This window comes from Callithrix jacchus, chromosome 2, assembly GCF_049354715.1.
Source record: "Callithrix jacchus isolate 240 chromosome 2, calJac240_pri, whole genome shotgun sequence".
Lineage (NCBI taxonomy): Eukaryota > Metazoa > Chordata > Mammalia > Primates > Cebidae > Callithrix > Callithrix jacchus.
Window position 1 is genome coordinate 41179676 of NC_133503.1, and position 17760 is coordinate 41197435.

Sequence of the window (17760 nt, forward strand, 5' to 3'; positions counted from 1 at the left end):
CCGTTCTTGCAGAGATAAGGTGCTGACATGTATATTTTTTTAAAGGTAACTTTGGCTGGTGGTCAGAAAATGGTTTGTGCAGGGGCAAAAGTGGAAGCAGGGGACTTTTGAGAAGCCTCACCATGGCACAGGGGAGACTGTGGCACCTGTACTACAGTGGGAACAATGCCATTATCCCACCACAGTATACCTCCTTGGCTGTTATTATTTTAATATTCAAGCTACTGGAATACCAGCAAAAGCATTATGGCCTCCTTTATCACTTCTAGTGGACATTTTAATTACACTCTTTCTTATTTCTTTTTTTATTTAGGAATGAACATATGCCATTTCCTACTAAGTTATTTTAAGTTGTATGCTCTATCACCGTAAAATTAATTTGTGTTTCTGAGAAGTATATTCTTATGATGAGTTATCTTTCCCATTTTCCACTCCCATTTGAGGTTTCAGAACCTTATGGTTAGCCAGCTCATTCTTCTCCTTAGAGGTCAACTTGACTAGGCTAAGGGATGCCCAAATCACTGGTAAAACATATTTCCATGTGTCTGGGAAGGTGTTTCTGGAAGAGACAAGCATTTCAATCAGTTGACTGAGTAAAACAAACTGCCCTCCCCAATGTGGGCAGGAACCATCCAATCTGTTGAGGGCCCAGATAGAACAAAAAGGCAGAGGAAGGGCTTCTCTCTCTCCTCTTGAGTTGGAACATCCATCATCTCCTGTCCTCAGACATTGGAGCTCCTGGTTCTTGAGCTTTCAAAATCCAGGATTTATACCAGCAGCACCCCTACCTCCCTTCCCATGGCCTAACTCTGATGTAGACCTTTGGCCTTGGACGGGGAGTTACACTATGAGCTCCTGTGTTTCTCAGGCCTGTGGACCAGACTGAATGACACCACCAGCTTTCCTGGTTCTGCAGTTTACAGACTGCTTATCATAGGACTTCTCACCCTCCATAATCCCCATCATGAGCCAATTCCCATTATAAATCTCCTTTATATCTATATGGATCCTTTTGGTTCTGTTTCTCTGGAGAACCCTGACTAATATCCCCTCCCTTTTCCTTCTTCTATCTTCTAATGAAGATTGAATTTGGTCAACTTCCGTCTTCATTATTCAGCCAATTCCTATTAATAACCTTTGCTGTTCTGCACAAAGATCATCAAAGGTAAAAATAAAGATATGGGGCTGGGAGCGGTGGCTCAAGCCTGTAATCCCAGCACTTTGGGAGGCTGAGGCGGGCGGATCACGAGGTCAAGAGATCGAGACCATCCTGGTCAACATGGTGAAACCCCGTCTCTACCAAAAATACAAAAAATTAGCTGGGCGTGGTGGCGCGTGCCTGTAATCCCAGCTACTCAGGAGGCTGAGGCAGGAGAATTGCCTGAACCCAGGAGGCAGACGTTGCGGTGAGCCAAGATCATGCCATTGCACTCCAGCCTGGGTAACAAGAGCAAAACTCCGTCTCAAAAAAAATAAAATAAAATAAAAAATAAAGATTTGTACCATAAAAACCAGTCATATTTAGTCATAATCATGTATGTCTTAAGCACTTACCATGTATTAGGCATCAAGCTGAAAGTTTGTCTCATTTAATTTTCAAAATGAAATAGATACTTCTGTTGTCCCATTTTACAGAGGAAAAGCTCTAGGAACTTAGCAAATTTCCTAAGGTCTCATGCTAGAGTGAGTGGCAGAGCCAGCTTTCAGGGCTAAGCTGTCTGATTCCAAGGTGCACCCTTGATTAGCCACCTCATCCATTACTGGCCCAGTGGATGGTTTTCAGGCTTGGCTAACCCAGTTTGAAGACAGAAGGACATGGAGCTATGTGAGATAGACCACAGTTGCATTTTTTGCACCTGCAGGAAGTAAACAACATGCCAATTCAAGTTCTAATGCAAATGAGAACCTATTTGTTTTCTGAATCAATCCTTGAGGCATTATCTGTAACATGTCTGTGGCTCTTCTGGTAAGACTGGGCCTTGATTGAATGTGATGTGGCCGTCAGTCTAGATTTATGCTTACATATGTGACTGGTCCCTAGACAGCACACAACACTTGAATGCAGCCCAGAAGTGGTTCCTGACCACTGCACCTCCACCCCAAGAACATATAGCTGATGCAGCTGCCGAGCTATTTCCTAGCCTAATTACTTTCTTTATTTTCATGCCTGGCCATTGTTAATGACATTTGGCCATCATACACACAGTAAATAGAATTAGGATGTATTGGAAAAATATGACTTCTGCATAGAAAGTTGAGAATCCAGAAATTGCCATCTGGATTTTATGTCTTCTTGCACAATAAGACAGCTTCTCAAGGCAGCACATTTTGGGAGTAGCTTGGCAACACTCAGCAGCAGCTTGCTTCCTCTTTCTTTATCCTGCCTGCTCCCAGATGCCGAGTCCTGCTCTGTAGCTTGAGTGGAGTGGAAGATGGGTCCATGGAGGAAAAACCTAAGGCTGTGCCTTCCTTGTTCTCTGGCTCTGACCACTGCCAGGTCGGCACAGTCCTTTTCCTGCTCATCCTGCCATGCTGCTGCTTTTCCCTCTGAAATTTTAATGAAATCATCCTATAGGAAGTCTGACCCTCATACTCTGAATAGAGCATGCATTGTTGTTTCACGTATTTTATGAAGGCTGGTAGAGCTTCCTAAGGAAGGCAGGTCAGGTGATGATGGTAAGCCAAAGATCCCACTAAATGCTAGCCTTTATTACTACTGCTACTGGTAAAAACCTTAATGTGGGGTTTGTCCTTTCTCTGTCTCTTACATTCCTCCTGATGCCTAAAAAAGTGCTGGGCACACAATAGATATTCCTTCACATATATTTAGTGGCCTGGCTTTATGCTTCCCTTTCACTACCTATAAAATATCCCCAACCTGGCTAATGTGGTGAAACCCTGTCTCTACTAAAAATACAAAAAATTATCTGGGCGTGGTGACACACACCTGTAGTCCCAGCTACTCAGGAGGCTGAGGCAGGAGAATTGCTTGAACCCAGGAGGTGGAGGTTGCAGTGAGCCGAGATCACACCACTGCATTCCAGCCTGGTAACAGTGTGAGACTCCATCTTAAAAAAAAAAAAAAAAAAAAGAAAAGAAAAAAATCCATCACAGTTTTCCAAACTTCAGTAATTTCTCTATTACTTTTGCATACTGATTACTATCTGTACAATTATTTTTACAGTGTACTTTTTATTTTATTTTATTTTTTAGACAGAGTCTCACTCTGTCACCCAAGCTGGAGTACAGTGGCACCATCTCAGCTCACTGCAACCTCTGCCTCCCAGGTTCAAGCGATTCTCCTGCCTCTGCCACCCAAGTAGCTGGGATTATAGCCATGTGCCACCACACCCAGCTAATTTTTGTATATTTAGTAAAGACTGGGTTTCACTATGTTGGCCAGGCTGGTCTTGAACTCTTGACCTCAAGTGATATGCTCACCTTGGCCTCCCAAAGTGCTGAGATTACAGGCATGAGCCACCATGCCCAACCTTTCTTCAACATACCTTAAGTCAATGGATGCCCTTTAAAAAAAATGTATTTCTTTTGCAATCTATATATTTCACCACTACCACAAACTGGAAACCAGCACCTTGTGCATTAAGTGGAAGGCAATGTTGAAACTTAATTTGTAACTATTAAAATAAAAAATAAATGTGTCCTCATATTATCTAAAAACTTCTACATCCCCTGTGAAATAGGACATTGAGGTCTGAACTTTGCTTGAAGGGCGCTGTGGTCAGGGCTGTCAGTGTACATCAGACCTTACCGTTTCATTGTGCTGTGGACACGTCTAACTGCCAGTATCTGCATCTCTGTGCATGAGGGATTTTCTGGGAACCATAGAAAGATAGAAGGCCCCTCTGCCATGCCCTGTGGGCTGCAAGGGAATTAATACCCTGAGAGTAGCTGATGGCTGATGGGAATTGGTGGGTAAGTGCCCCAGCACCCCATGCCTCTTATGGGATACTGTTCCCCAGAGTATCTCTGTGGGGTTAGACTCTCGTCACTCACTGCAGTAGGTGGCTGAATAACACATCCTTTTTTGGCTGTCTTCCTTTCTTCTATCACCTCTCCAACCCTTAAGCAGTGTCCCTCCACTTCCCAAATGAAGGCCTTGCACTCGAATCATTGTTTCGAGGTCTGCTTCTCGGAGAGCCCAAACTAAGTCAGGGGCTGCTTGCAAATCAGGGGCAGTGGTCATTTTTATACTCACCAGCTAAGGTTTGCATGATGTGCTTTGTATGACTGTGCATTATCTATGCCAGTTTATCAAATGATAAGTGGGAACAGGTACAACCACACTTTGACAAATATTTCATCTCAGTGACATTTTCCCCACAAAAGAAATGATTTGAAATTATTTTTCCAGAAAAATTTTTAAAACAAAATCTAAATAAGTTCCAATAATAATGGCTCTTTCCAACACACACAAGTAAATATGAGCTATTTGGATAATGTTTTGTTCAGATAATGTCCGCTGGTGAAGGAAAGTCAATATGCTTCAAGCTTGGGAGATATTAAGCAGAAAGCTTGGTTATAAATGCAAATAAAGCTCAGCATAATGGCTCATGCCTACAATCCCAACACTTTGGGAGGCCGAGGCAGGCAGATTGCCTGAGCCCAGGAGTTCAAGACCAGCATGGGCAACATGGCAAAACCCCATCTCTACAAAATAATAATAATACTTTTTAAAAATTAGCAGCATGGTGGCACGTGCTTGTAGTCCTGGCCACTTAGGAAGCTGAGGTGGAAGGATTCCTTAAGTCCAGGAGTTTGAGGCTACAGTGAGCTATGATTGCACCACTGCCTTCCAGTCTGGGCGACAGAGTGAGACTCTGTCTTAGAGAGAAAAGAAAGAAAGGAAAGAAAGAAAGAGAGAGAGAGAGAGAGAGAGAGAGAGAAAGAAAGAAAGAAAGAAAGAAAGAAAGAAAGAAAGAAAGAAAGAAAGAAAGAAAGAGAAAGAAAGAAAGAAAGAAAGAAAAAGAAAGGAGAATGGGTCCTGGGTAAGCAGCTAACAACTCTGCCACAGAATAAGGATCAAGAAAAATTCCTTTGAGGAAGTGACATCTAAGCTAAGACTTAAAAATAAACAAGAGTTACCTATGCTAACAGTGGGAGAGGCATAACTGAAGGAGGGAACAGCAATACATGAAGGAGGGAAAGGAGGGGAGGAGAAGACAGTGCAGCTTCCCAGTTGTGCATCCCATAATAAACCCCATGAGATGATTCTGACCCCTTCCTGGCTTCCCACAGAGAGGCACAAGGACTGCTGTCAAATAATGAAAGAATGCTGAGCAGGAATATTAAGTGACTGTTCTCAGAAAGAGAAGATTATATATCACCGTTTCTCCATGACTCATCCCTTCCCACATATCTTCAATTTTGAGCATTTAGTCGTTTTTCCACTGGAAGGATGAAATGGTGGTCCCTCTTCCTGCCAAACTCCTCATCAGCTTTGTTTTGGACATTGGAAAAAAGAAATCCTGTTTCCTGTCTTTTGTTTCCTGGCTGTAGCCTCTGGTTCCGCCCCCTTCTTGGTCTCACAGTGTCTATTTCCGCCTCAGGCCCCAGAGTCTCTAACAAACGCATAGATCACTTTTCTCTTCCACAGTTACTAGTTAGTTACGCAGAATTATCAAAGAGGAAAATAACTTTTCTTCATCCCAGGAGTTTTTTTCTCCTAGGATCACTTTATTTTTTATTTATTTATTTATTATTTATTTATTTATTTATTTATTTATTTATTTTCTCTTAGGTTAAGTTCCCAGGCTCTCTTCTGCAAAGGCAGGAAGAAATTAGCAGGTGTTGGAGGCCTGATTCTCCCCGGGAACACACTGGAGCCATGTTGGTATCAGACCAGAAATGATGTAATCAAATCACTGGCAACAGAATGAAGACAAGGAAAACTCCAGGGTTTATATCTTGGGTGTGGAGATTGAGATATAATTTTATGGCCAGAAGGGGGAGTAAAGTGGGCCTCCTTGCAAAGAACAGCTTTTGAGTTTGCATAATTTTTCCCACTTCTAGGCTGGTTGACCTTAAGCAAGTTACTTGACCACGTTAAGGTTTGGTTTTTTGATCTGTAAAAAAGGAAATGACAGGCCCAGTCACAGTAGCTCACACCTATAATCTCAGCACTTTGGGAGACTGAGGCAGGCAGATCACCTGATGTCAGGAGTTCAAAACCAGCCTGGCCAACATAGTGAAACCCCATCTCTACTAAAAATAATACAAAAATTAGCCAGGTGTGGTGGTGGGCACCTGTAGTCCCAGCTACTCAGGAGGCTGAGGCAGGAGAATCGATTGAACCTGAGAGGCAGAGGTTGCAGTGAGCCGAGATCGTGCCATTGCACTCTGGCCTGGGTGACAGAGTGAGGCTCCATCTTGAAAAAAGAAAAAAGAAAGAAAATGACAGTACCTACTGATGATGTATCCACTTGACTGGGCTAAGACATGCGCAAATAACTGGCAGAACATGATTTCTGGGTGTGTCTGTGAGGATATTTCTGGAAGAGATCAGCGATTAAATCAGTAGACTGAGGAAACAAGACTCACTCTCATCAATGTGGGCAGGCATTGTCTAATCTGAATAGAACGACAGGGCAGAGGAAGCGTGAATTTACTCTCTGCTGAAGATGGGACATCCATCTTCTCCTGCTCTTGAACATTAATGCTCTTGGTTCTCAGGCTTTTGGACTCTGAGACTGACACCAGCAAGAATCTTCACCCTCCAGATTCTCTGGCCTTGGGCCTCAGACTCTGAGTTATACTATGAGCTCCTGCTCCCCTTTCTCAGGCCTTTAAACTCAGACTGAATTATAGCACCAGCTTTCCTGGTTCTGCAGCTTGCAGACATCATACTGTGGAACTTCTTATCCTCCATTAATTGTGTGAGCCAATTCTACAATACATCTCATATATCTCCATTGGTTCTGTTTCTCTGGAGTACTCTAATATACCACCTAATCGAATTGTGAGGATTAAATAAAATGGTATGTGTCATAGTGCCAAACAGCAAGCTCTTAAAAAATGGCCATTGTCATTATTACTAGTGGGATTTAAATCATGTGTTTCTTCCTAAAATAATAAGTAATATTTATTGTTCATTTCAGCTATGAAAAGAAAGTATTTGGAAGATCAGTGATTCCATCCTGGAGAGGCTGGCTTGGGAATAGATGACATGTCGAAGATTAGCATCAACCTTGAGCACTTCTTCAATGTGGACTTGAGGTACAGATGAAAAAAACTCCCTAGAGCGAGGGCTACATGGGATGCATGCTATATCCCAAGGAGTTCTCAGTTTGAGGTTAGCCCCAGACTACAACTCACCAGGAGAGTGCATGAGGATGAGGGAGAGACAGCTTGCTCTGGTTCTCTTCAGGGTGACAATGACACCTGTTGACAGATGAGAATTCCAGCCAGGAATACAGATTTAGGAGTCATGTTTCTCACTCTCATGATGACATAGAAGAGATGCCTCTCAATCCTTTTGCCAGTGTGTTAAAGCTATTCTGATATTGACTATAGTTCTGAGCTTTGTCTCTATCCACTGAACCACTAACTTCTGCAAATTAATTGTAGAACAAGTTAAGAGGACTCCGTGTGTGGCTCCATGAGTATGTCTGTTATACATGTCAACTGCATTTACATCTATTCCATATCTGTTAGGAAAGGCTAAGCTATTCTGCAGAAACCAAGAGCCCTAAAATCTCAGTGGCTTACAGTGACATAAAGTTACTCTGCTCGTGCTACATGAACAGATCAATACCAGCTGTCCCTGGCAAAGAGAAGGGAGACACAGAAAATTGTTTCCCGATTCTTGTAAACTACTGCCCATGTTCTGATAGCTGAAACAGATCCTTAGCCACACCTAACATCAGGAAAGGGTTCTCTCAACAGTATTAGAATTTTTCTAATTCAAATGGATCTACCTGTAGTCAATGGGATCTAACTGATATCTTGAGCCTCTGAATTATCTGGCTTGAAACTGTAGAGTACTGATCAGTGATCTAGTGAGAACAAGACAGGATGGGGATTTAAAAATGCCTGCTAAGCAGCTCTTTTAAGAAAGGAGTGATGTTTCTTCTGTTCACTATGCTCAAAGTGAAACCTGTTTCCTGCTTTATATTTAAGTCTTAAAATAGTTACAGAAAGTTTGGACAATAAAACAGTCAAGGTAGGTGCAATAACAATCCTGATTTTTAAAATAAATGGTTAAAATAATCTTTGTAAGAATAATAGAGTTATAGTGTTTTGAATTTTTCCAAGGCAGAGATCAGGACAGATGTTTCCTTTTTATGTCTATGCCACTTCATTGCCTTAGTTTAAATTAATTTTCCTTACAATTTTGACGTTGATAAAGTAATCCACTTAGTTGAAGGAGGACTTGAGATCACACCTGCCAGTTAAAACACCAAGACTTTTCAACTGTTTAAATATAATGTGCAAGTGAAGCCAGCAGAAATATCACTGTACCTAAGTCACTGTTTACTGACTGCCTAGCATGTTCCTGGCACTGGTTTAACACGTTATACACATTATCACATTTACCATCTTCCCAACAAGAGATGAGGCTGCTAAGCCTTCGAGAGCTACTGTGTTCTGCTCAAGGTCACATGGCTGACACAAGTCAAAGCCAAAGAAATCCTAATCTCAGGTTTATCTGAATCAAAAGGTCAAATTCTCAACTAAATCGCAGGGAATGAATGAGACTGACTCCACTTAGAGATTTTGACCGTATATGTACTTGACTGTTTTCCATTCGAGGAACTGAGACATGAAGAGTTCACCCAAGGATATATTGTGAGTCTTCTGCCAACCAAAATCATCTCTAGTTATTATCTCTGAAAATGATAAAATAACAATATGTTCCCAGTTTTTGATGGAGAGCATGGTATCTGGTTTTGTGATCTCTGAGAGCTCACTTGCCCTGGGAAAAGTATGACTGGTACTTGAGCCTTTTAGCTTATACTTCCCCATCAGATTTTTTGAACCTTCTGTTCCTCATAAACTCAAGCCAAAGCATGACTATGCCTAGAAGATGGAACAGCTCTTCAGGAAGGGAAATCACGGCCGAGGATTCCAAGTTTGAAATCATCCAATGCTATTTAAAAGCTTGGCCAAGCTTCCAAGTTGGCTGAATTAATTAAGGGTAACCTGGAATTTCTATTTCCAGAAAGGGATTTCTTGACACTTTCTCCTGACCCTGTGATGGTCCCTTATTCTGAGGACCCTACAGGATATTAATTGATTCCATAAGCGTTTTTTGAGAACCTCCTCTGTGCTAGGCATGTACTGGTAATACTGTGGTGGACAAAACATAGTGTTTGCCCTCTAGGAGCTTATAGTCTAGTCAGGAATATAAAACATGACATGGGCAATGAGTTCAGTTGTCATTTTTTTTTGAAATGCAATGCTACATTTAATATTCTTTCCAATGATGCCTTGGACTATCCAGGTACTTTGAATTTAAGGCAGGGACAGAGTGTAAGGAAGACTTGGGGACAGATAGGGACATACAGGTAATAAATGAGTGGTCACATTGCACATTAGCCCTGTTACCTAACCTCACTGAGGCTCAAGTATCCCTCTGTAAAATGGGGATAATAATACTGGCTTTGAAGGGCACTGTAAGGATTAAATGAGGTAATGCATGTTAAACATGTAGCATTGTGCCTGGTTCACAGGAAATGCTCAGTAACTGTTAACACAGTCAATACAAATGAGAAATAGTGAGGATGTCGTAACAATAAGAAAGAGTAAAAACTAACAATCAGATGAGGTTAGAAATAAAACAGAGGCTGATGAGAGAAAAGGGTTCAATCACTAAAGCTGTTTTCTCTGTAATACTTACCCCTTAAAATGTGTATTTGGATGTAATTTCCAGCCTTTAAAAAATACATAGTCAACTTTTTATTAAATTTGTATGTAAAGGGAAGATACAGCTGAATGGGAGCTGGTTTAAACTAAGCCCAAACTCTTTCTATTTCTCTTATACTTTTCTTCCCTGGGTCCAGAACAATAAGCGTTGTTTAAAGGAAGAGTATTTACCCAAAGTCTGTTTCCATTGAAGATATTTCAGCAGGACAGTGAATATCCTCTTATCCTATCGGGAAATTTTCACTGTGTGTAATTACTGGAAAAAGATGTCATTATTAAAACAAACTCTTGACCTTCCATAGAATGCTCACTTTAGCTACAAGAAAATCATTCACAATGGCTTTATAAGAATGGAAGCTATGACTTCATTAGTACACAGAACACTCTATCAAATACCTTGATTGTGAGAATCAGTTAGAATTCTTTGGTGGCAAGCAACAGAACTAACTCTGACTCAAGCAAAAGAAACAATTTATTAGAAGGCTATCAGGGTTACTTACAGATCTGAGGGAAAGGCTGAAAAACCAGGTTTCAGAAAGCACAGCAACCAGGACAATAGCTTAGGAAGCATAAAATAACACATTTTTGGGGTCACCCATACCAGATGAATCAACTTCTTTTATTTTGTCTCTGCTTCAGTTTTCTCAAGGTTTCATTTCCTGGGAGAGAAAATCTTGTTGGCCAAACTTGGGTCTTGGGCCCAGGGGGCAGCCAGGGGGCAGCAGAGCACCTTGACTGACAGTCTTACCAAGCCATCTTACAGTGGGAGGGGCAGGCAGTTCCTTGAGGAAACTGAGGCACAGCCACCTGAGGCGGGACTAGATCACGGGAAGGTATCAATACTTTCATACTACAGCAAGCTTCTGTGGCAGAGATGTCATGGAGAAATCATCACTTTACTTAAAGGGACAACTGAGGAACTGAATTAAAGTGGTCTGCCCAGGAGCCACAACATAGTGGCAGAAAGGAAATGTTCTGACTCCTACCAGTCAAATGGGAACTTTTCCTTATTCTGTCCAGTCTGCTAAAGCAGTGGTTCAGAGACTTGGCAGTGCATCAGAATTACCTGTGGAGCTTGTTAAAAATAGAGAAGCGAGGTTTGGCATAGGGCTGGAGCATCTGTATTTTTAATAAGCTGCCCGTCTGATTCTGCTTACAACCAACTTGGAGGCCCACTACATCATCAAATTTCCAGTAGGATCTGATATAGGAAAAGAACGTTGCAGAATTAAAAATGGAATAAGGTATGATACAGTTTGAACATTTGTCCCCTCCAAATCTCATGTTGAAATGTGATCCCCCAGTGTTGGAGGTAGGGCCTAATGGGAAGTGTTTGGGTCACAGAAGCAAGTCCCTCATGACTGGCTTGGTGCCCTCCCCCCCCAATGAGTGAGTTCTAACTCTGTTAGTTCATGTGAGAGCTGGTTGTTTAAAGAGCCTGGCACCTCCTCCTCCCTCTCACTTGCTTCCTCTCTTACCATATGACACATCTTCTCTCCTTTCACCTTCCTCCGTGAGTAAAACCTTCCTAAAGTCCTAACCAGAAACAAATGCTGGTGCCATGCCTTTTGTACAGCCTGCAGAAACATGAGCCAAATAAACTTTTCTTCTTAAATTACCCAGTCTTGGTTATTCCTTTATAGCAATGCAAAATGGATGAATGCAGTAATTTTAGGGGAACCGTTTGGGTTTGTTGATAAAATTTTTTGAGGTCTAATTTGTGTTAGCTGATTTCATGGTTTGAGGCTTGAGGCAATGTGAAGACAGGGGGAAGTCTTTCCCTATTTGTGACAAGCCTGTACTAAGTGGATCAGACAGGTTAGGCTGTTTCCTAGAAAGCATCTGCCGTTGAGCATATGAAGTGTTGAGCATAGTAAGCATTGAGCAAGGAGCAAGGCTGGGATCCCTGTAGGATGGTCCTGGCTATCTACAATATTAAAGGGGGAGGATCAAATTATATGGGGAGGGTACCCAGGTGCCAAATTCTAGAATACAAAAAAGGGTGGAAATAGGCCTGAGCTGGCGCAAACAGGAAAAGGATCTGTTACCTATATCTTGATTCATCACAGCTGATGAAGATAGGCTAATGCTGTCTCTTAACCAACTTGGAGGATGGAGAAGAAGGAAGAGTGCTATTTTTCTTCTAGGAAGCTGCATTCCTCCACTCTTTACCTGAGTATTCCTATCCACCTTTCAGGTCCTTGCTTAAATATTACTCCTCAAAGAGGCCTTCCTAACACCCTCTTCCCCCAGCTCAATCTAAACTAGGGCCCTTGCTGTTCTCTCTGTGGTTGTCTGTTCTTTCCCAGAGTCAGCTTCATGGACATGCCACATGTACAGTCATTCTGCACTTAAAAGGACTCCATGCTTTGTTTAATGCTCTTCTGTCACCATCTTGAAATTCTTAATATTTTTTGAACCAGGGGTCCTCCATTTTCATTTTTCACTGGGTTCTGCGGATTATATAGCTGGTCCTGTTCTTTCCCTTTCTTGAACTTAGCACATTTAATTGCTGTTAAATTAGATGTTAATAGTCCTAACATCTAGCTCCATGCCGCCCACTGTCATACAAGCTTGACAAAGATTGTTTAACCTTTTGAAATTATGGTTATTTCACCACTTTTTACTTACAAAGAAGCATATTCATATTATTAAACTGATACTATTCTGGATGAATGAATCGGTGAATGAATGAATGATGGCAGGAAGACAGATACTTTGCATAAGTGCATTGTTGACCCAATATCCACTCACCTACTTATTTTCTAATAGAACCTCAGTTATGATCAGGTTTCCATCCCTTCCCCAGTGACTCGAGGGAGGTAACCCAATTCCCAATTCCAGAATAGATCCTGATTAGCCTACATTTTCTGTTTCTTAAGAACAGTCTTCTCTCTCTAGACATTGTCAAGTTTGAATGTGACTCCCAGGACTACTAAAGTCATCTTGCTCTCAGTCTAGCAATTAAACCAACCAAAGTGAAAAGTAGAGTCAGGGAAATCACATAAAAGCATAGCTGGATATATTCTAGATGGCCCTTGCTGTACGCTGAGCTTCTTCTTATATGAGATAATAGGATTTCTGTATTGTTTCTTCTGGTTGTCTATTGCTATAAAACAGTTACCACAACATGGAGTGACTTAAAACAGCATCCATGTGATTATATTTCACAATTTTGTAGGCCAGGAAGCCAGGAAGGACTTAGTTAGGTAATTCTTCTATTCCATGTATTACTGACTGAGGTCCCTTAGTAGGATTCAGCTGGCTGATGGACTGATCTTTAGAGTCCAAGATGGCTTCCCTCACATATTTGGTACCTTGGCAGTGCTGGCTGAAAGTCTAGGTTCAGCTGGGACCTTTAACCAGAACACATATACGTGACCTCTTCAACATGTCCTGAGATCTCAAGGCACTCAGACTTCTTCCCCAGGGTGGAGGGCTTCTAGAGAGCGTATTCTTAGAGATAGAAAGTAGAAGCTGCCCATGTCTTAAGACCAGAGCACAGCATCACTTCTGACATATTCTATGGGTCAAAGCAGTCACTGACAAAGAAGTCCACTGAGATTCAAGGGGAGAGTATACAGTTTACCTCTTGATGGGAATGTGATCACTTTATGGCTATTTTAATCCTTCGCATTATTTAAGTCAATTGGACATTGGTTTTCTGTTATTTATAGGCAAAAGAGTTCAAGAATTCTTGAGGAATTCAAGGAACTCAAGGTTCTCTCAAGCTTGGGAAGATATTTCTTCCTGTTCCCCTAACACAGAGTCTGTACACTTCTTCTGCAAAGGTCTAGATAGTAAACATTTCAGGCTTTACAGGCCTCATGGTCTCTTTTGTAACCACTCAACTCTGCCAATGAGGCATGAAAACCAGCCATGGAAAATAAATAAATGAATGAGTGTGGTTATGTTCCAATAAAAATTTTCTTTATGGTCACTGAAATTTGAATTTTACATAATTTTTACACGTCACAAAATATTATTGTTTTGTTTTTCATCCATTTAGAAGTGTAAAAATCATTCTCAGCTGTGGGCTGTCCAGAAAAAAAGGCAGGCAAGGCCCCTCAGTTATTTCTTGGACTGTATTTTACCAACCTCCTTCTCTAACATAACAAGCCAGCTCCAGGCTCAGGACCTCTGCACCTGCTGCCTCCTGGAATGCTCTCCTGGGTGGGTCTCCATGTATTTATACATTCTCATCCCTGGATTTTATCTCAAATATTACCTTTTCAGAATAGTCTTCTCTGATCATGCTATCTAAAATAGTCCCCTTCCTCAGAAGTACATTATCTCCGTGTATTGTCTTTTCTTTCTTTCTTTCCTTTCTCTTTCTTTCTTTCTTTCTTTCTTTCTCTCTTTCTTTCTTTCTTTCTTCTTTCTTTCTTTCTCTCTCTCTTTCTTTCTTCTTTCTCTCTCCTTCCTTCCTTCCTTCCCTCCCTCCCTTCTACCTCCTTCCCTTTCCTTTCCCTTCCTTCCTTCCTTCCTTCCTTCCTTCCTTCCTTCCTTCCTTCCTTCCTTCCTTCCTTCCTTCCCTTTCCTTCGTTCCTTCCCTCCCTCCCTCCCTTCTTTCTTTCTTTCTTCCTTCCTTCTTTCCTTCCTTCCTTTCTTTCCTTTCTCTCTCTCTCTCTCTCATTTTTTTTTTTTTGAGACAGAGTCTCACTCTGTTGCCCAGACTGGAGTGCAGAGGCATGATCGCACTCATTGCAACCTCTGCCTCCTGAGTTCAAGTGATTCTCCTCCCTCAGCCTCCTGCATAGCTGGGATTACAGGTGCCTGCCAGCACACCTGGCTGATTTTTGTATTTTTAGTAGAGGTGAGGTTTTATCATGTTGGCCGGGCTGGTCTTGAACTCCTGACCTCAGGTCATCGATCTGCCTTAGCCTCTCAAAGTACTGGGATTACAGGCATGAGCCACCATGCCCAGCCTCTCCTTGTATTTTCTTGATAACATGTCTGAAATTTTGCTCATTTATTTGTTTACATATTTGCTACTTTTTCTCTACCCTCACTAGATTCTAATCTGAATGAAGCAGGGATCATGTCTATCTTTTCTTTTTGAGATAGAGTCTCACTCTGTCACACACGGTGGAGTGGAATGGTGCAATCTTGGCTTACTGCAACCTCCGCCTCCTGGGTTCAAGTGATTCTCCTGCCTCAGCCTCCCAAATAGCTGGGATTACAGGTGCCTGCCACCATGCCCAGCTAATTTTTGTGCTTTTTAGTAGAGATGGGGTTTCACCAGGTTGGCCAGACTGATCTCAAACTCCTGACCTCAAGTGATCCTCCCACCTTGGCCTTCCAAAATGCTAGGATTATAAGCATGAGCCACCATGCCCAGCCATGTCTGTCTTATTTACTTCTGTGAACTCATTATGTGGCACAGTGCCTGGCATGCAATAGGTGCTCAATTAAATATTTGTTGAATCAATAATGGTTACAATTCAATTCTCCAGGGCTTGACAAGAACATAAAAGGCTACTCCATTTATACTGATTAATGAGAGAAAGATAATAAAAGCAGAGAAAGGAGATCAAGTCATCACCTTTACTCAGAGTAGTTTTTGTCTCTCTGTTATTGCTGTGTGTTTCAGGGAAAGCTGAAGGAAAAATTCTTCTCTTATATAATTTTGAAGATAGCTACTTTTCTCTCTTGGCAGATATGAATGACTTATCATGCCTGTCCAGAGGCGGGAAAAGGAGAAACAACCTTATTTGAGAAGGGAGGATATCACTGCAGTGGTTGTGAAATTGTGTTTGGAAGCTAGATTGCACTAGACCACTAAGGTATGATTTCACAGAAATTCCCAAGATCCCTGCGGGGGAAATAACAAAGGTCCTGGGTGGCATGGCAACAATAGACATGACAGAATTGGGAATAACATCAGGCTAAACCTGTCCAGGGAGGCAGGGAGGAAAAGCAGCAGCAAGTACAACATTTGGACCGAGAGTCTGAGCTTGAACAGAATGTACCGGTGCTGCTGGGTGGCAGCCAGGCCCAACAATTTAGCATTGGGCTTTCTAAGCCTGGGGACAGAAGTGGCTTCCATCCAGTCCTGCCTCTACTTACTAAAACAAACAGATTGGCAAGGGAGAAAGAGCCTGTTCTAGGTGAATATAATAAACAGGAAGTGTTCATGGGAAGCAGTGAGGCCCACAGCTTAGGCTGCGAATTCAGCTTAGGAACCAAGTGCTGACACAGCGCAAAGTAATGGAGAGTGGGTTTGATACAGAGGGTAACAAGGGGCTGACCTGAAAATGTTGAGCACAGTGTGGAAGGCATGACAGGCTCGCTGGGAAGAAGCATGAACTTGGACATTTGAGTCCCTGTTGGTAGATGAGGCAGAGAAAGTAGAGATCAAATGATATTTCTCCCCTGGATGTTTTGGTTGCAAGTAGTGGAAAAGATTAAAAAAAAATTGACAGGCTGGGCCCGGTGGCTCACACTGGTAATCCCAGCACTTTGGGAGGGTGAGGCGGGCAGATCATCTGAGGTCAGAGGTTTGATACCAGCCTGGCCAACATGGTTAAACCCCATCTCTACTAAAAATACAAAAACCAGCCAGGTATGGTGGCAGGTGCCTGTAATCCCAGCTACTGGGGAGGCTGAGGTGGGACAATGGTTCGAATCCGGGAGGTGGAGGTTGTAGTGAGCCAAGATTGTGCCACTGCACTCCAGTCTGGGCAACAGAGCTAGACTCTGACTCAAAAAAAAAAAAAAAATTGACCAAACCTTAACAAGGGCATTTATAGGTTCACATATTTGAGAAGTATGGCAATATGCTAGCTTCAGGAATTGTCAGAGACAGGATCTCGAAGAATGTCTTTAGTACTTGGTCTCTCTTTCTTCATCTCTCAGCTTGTCTTTCCTTTGTGTTCGCTTTATTCTGACAGTCTTTTCCCATGATGCCCTGTGTGCTATGGGAACAGTGGTCCATATCCAGCTTCAAGTTCAGCAGAGTACTTTTGGTTGTTCTATCAAGTCCAAGAAATCTATCTCATTGCCTCTGACTGGGTCATAAGCTCATCCCTGAGCCAATCATTGGGCCCATGGGTTTGCAGTGTTCCGTTGGTGAACTCTGGGCTGCATTTCCTCCCCTTCTGAAGCCCAGTGGAGCCAGCTTTACTGAAATCAGTTGCACTAGGAATCGGAGAGAAGTGGTTCTTCAAGAAAAACTTGATGCTATTTATATCAGAATCGGGCATGGATGCTGGGTAGGCAAAAACAAATGAAACTAAAACAAATGAAAAATAGATATTTACAGCCAGTAATCATCACAGTCACATAAAATTGGCCAGAAGCCACAATCTCTCTCATCAGTACATGAATATAATTCTAAATGTTATAACCCAATCTTAGACATTCAGTTGTTTCTACACTGACAGAGTTGCATGCTCTGGTTTAAATTAGCTTTAGGGAGTTAACAACCAAGAATAGAAAATAATCATAAATGAGGAAAAAAGTATCCAAAATTATTAAAACAAAAATGCACAATAGCATAAACTTGGAATTAAAATTGGTAACTAGAAATGCAACCATTGCTCAAATAACCCTTGGATTAGAAGGCAACAAAGCTATAGAAAAAATGAATATTTATATTTTCCATCTGGAGACCTACTAAACTTTCTTTTTTTATTTTTATTTTGAGATAGGGTCTCACTTTGTGACCCAAGCTGGAGTGCAGTGATGCGACAGTGGCTCACTGCAGCCTTGACCTCCCTGGCTAAGGAGATCCTCCCAGCTCAACCTCTAGAGTAGCTAGGACTACAGGCACATTCCATCATGCCTGGCTAACTTTTGTATTTTTTGTAGAGACAGGGCTTCACCATGCTGCCCAGGCCGGTCTCAAACTTCTGGGTTTAAGTAATTCACCTGCGT

At 42.0% G+C, this 17760-nt stretch overlaps 1 protein-coding gene across 8 annotated transcripts in view; it reads left to right on the forward strand.

Moving 5' to 3' along the window:
- The window catches only part of ARHGAP26 (Rho GTPase activating protein 26), a 914282-nt gene that overhangs the window by 416066 nt on the left and 480456 nt on the right, over positions 1 to 17760 (forward strand). For all 8 annotated transcript variants that reach the window (XM_078362030.1, XM_078362017.1, XM_078362007.1 and 5 more), the window contains one exon: positions 7116 to 7233. The gene's annotated coding sequence lies outside the window, so the exon portion shown is untranslated. The remainder of the gene's footprint in view (positions 1 to 7115; positions 7234 to 17760) is intronic.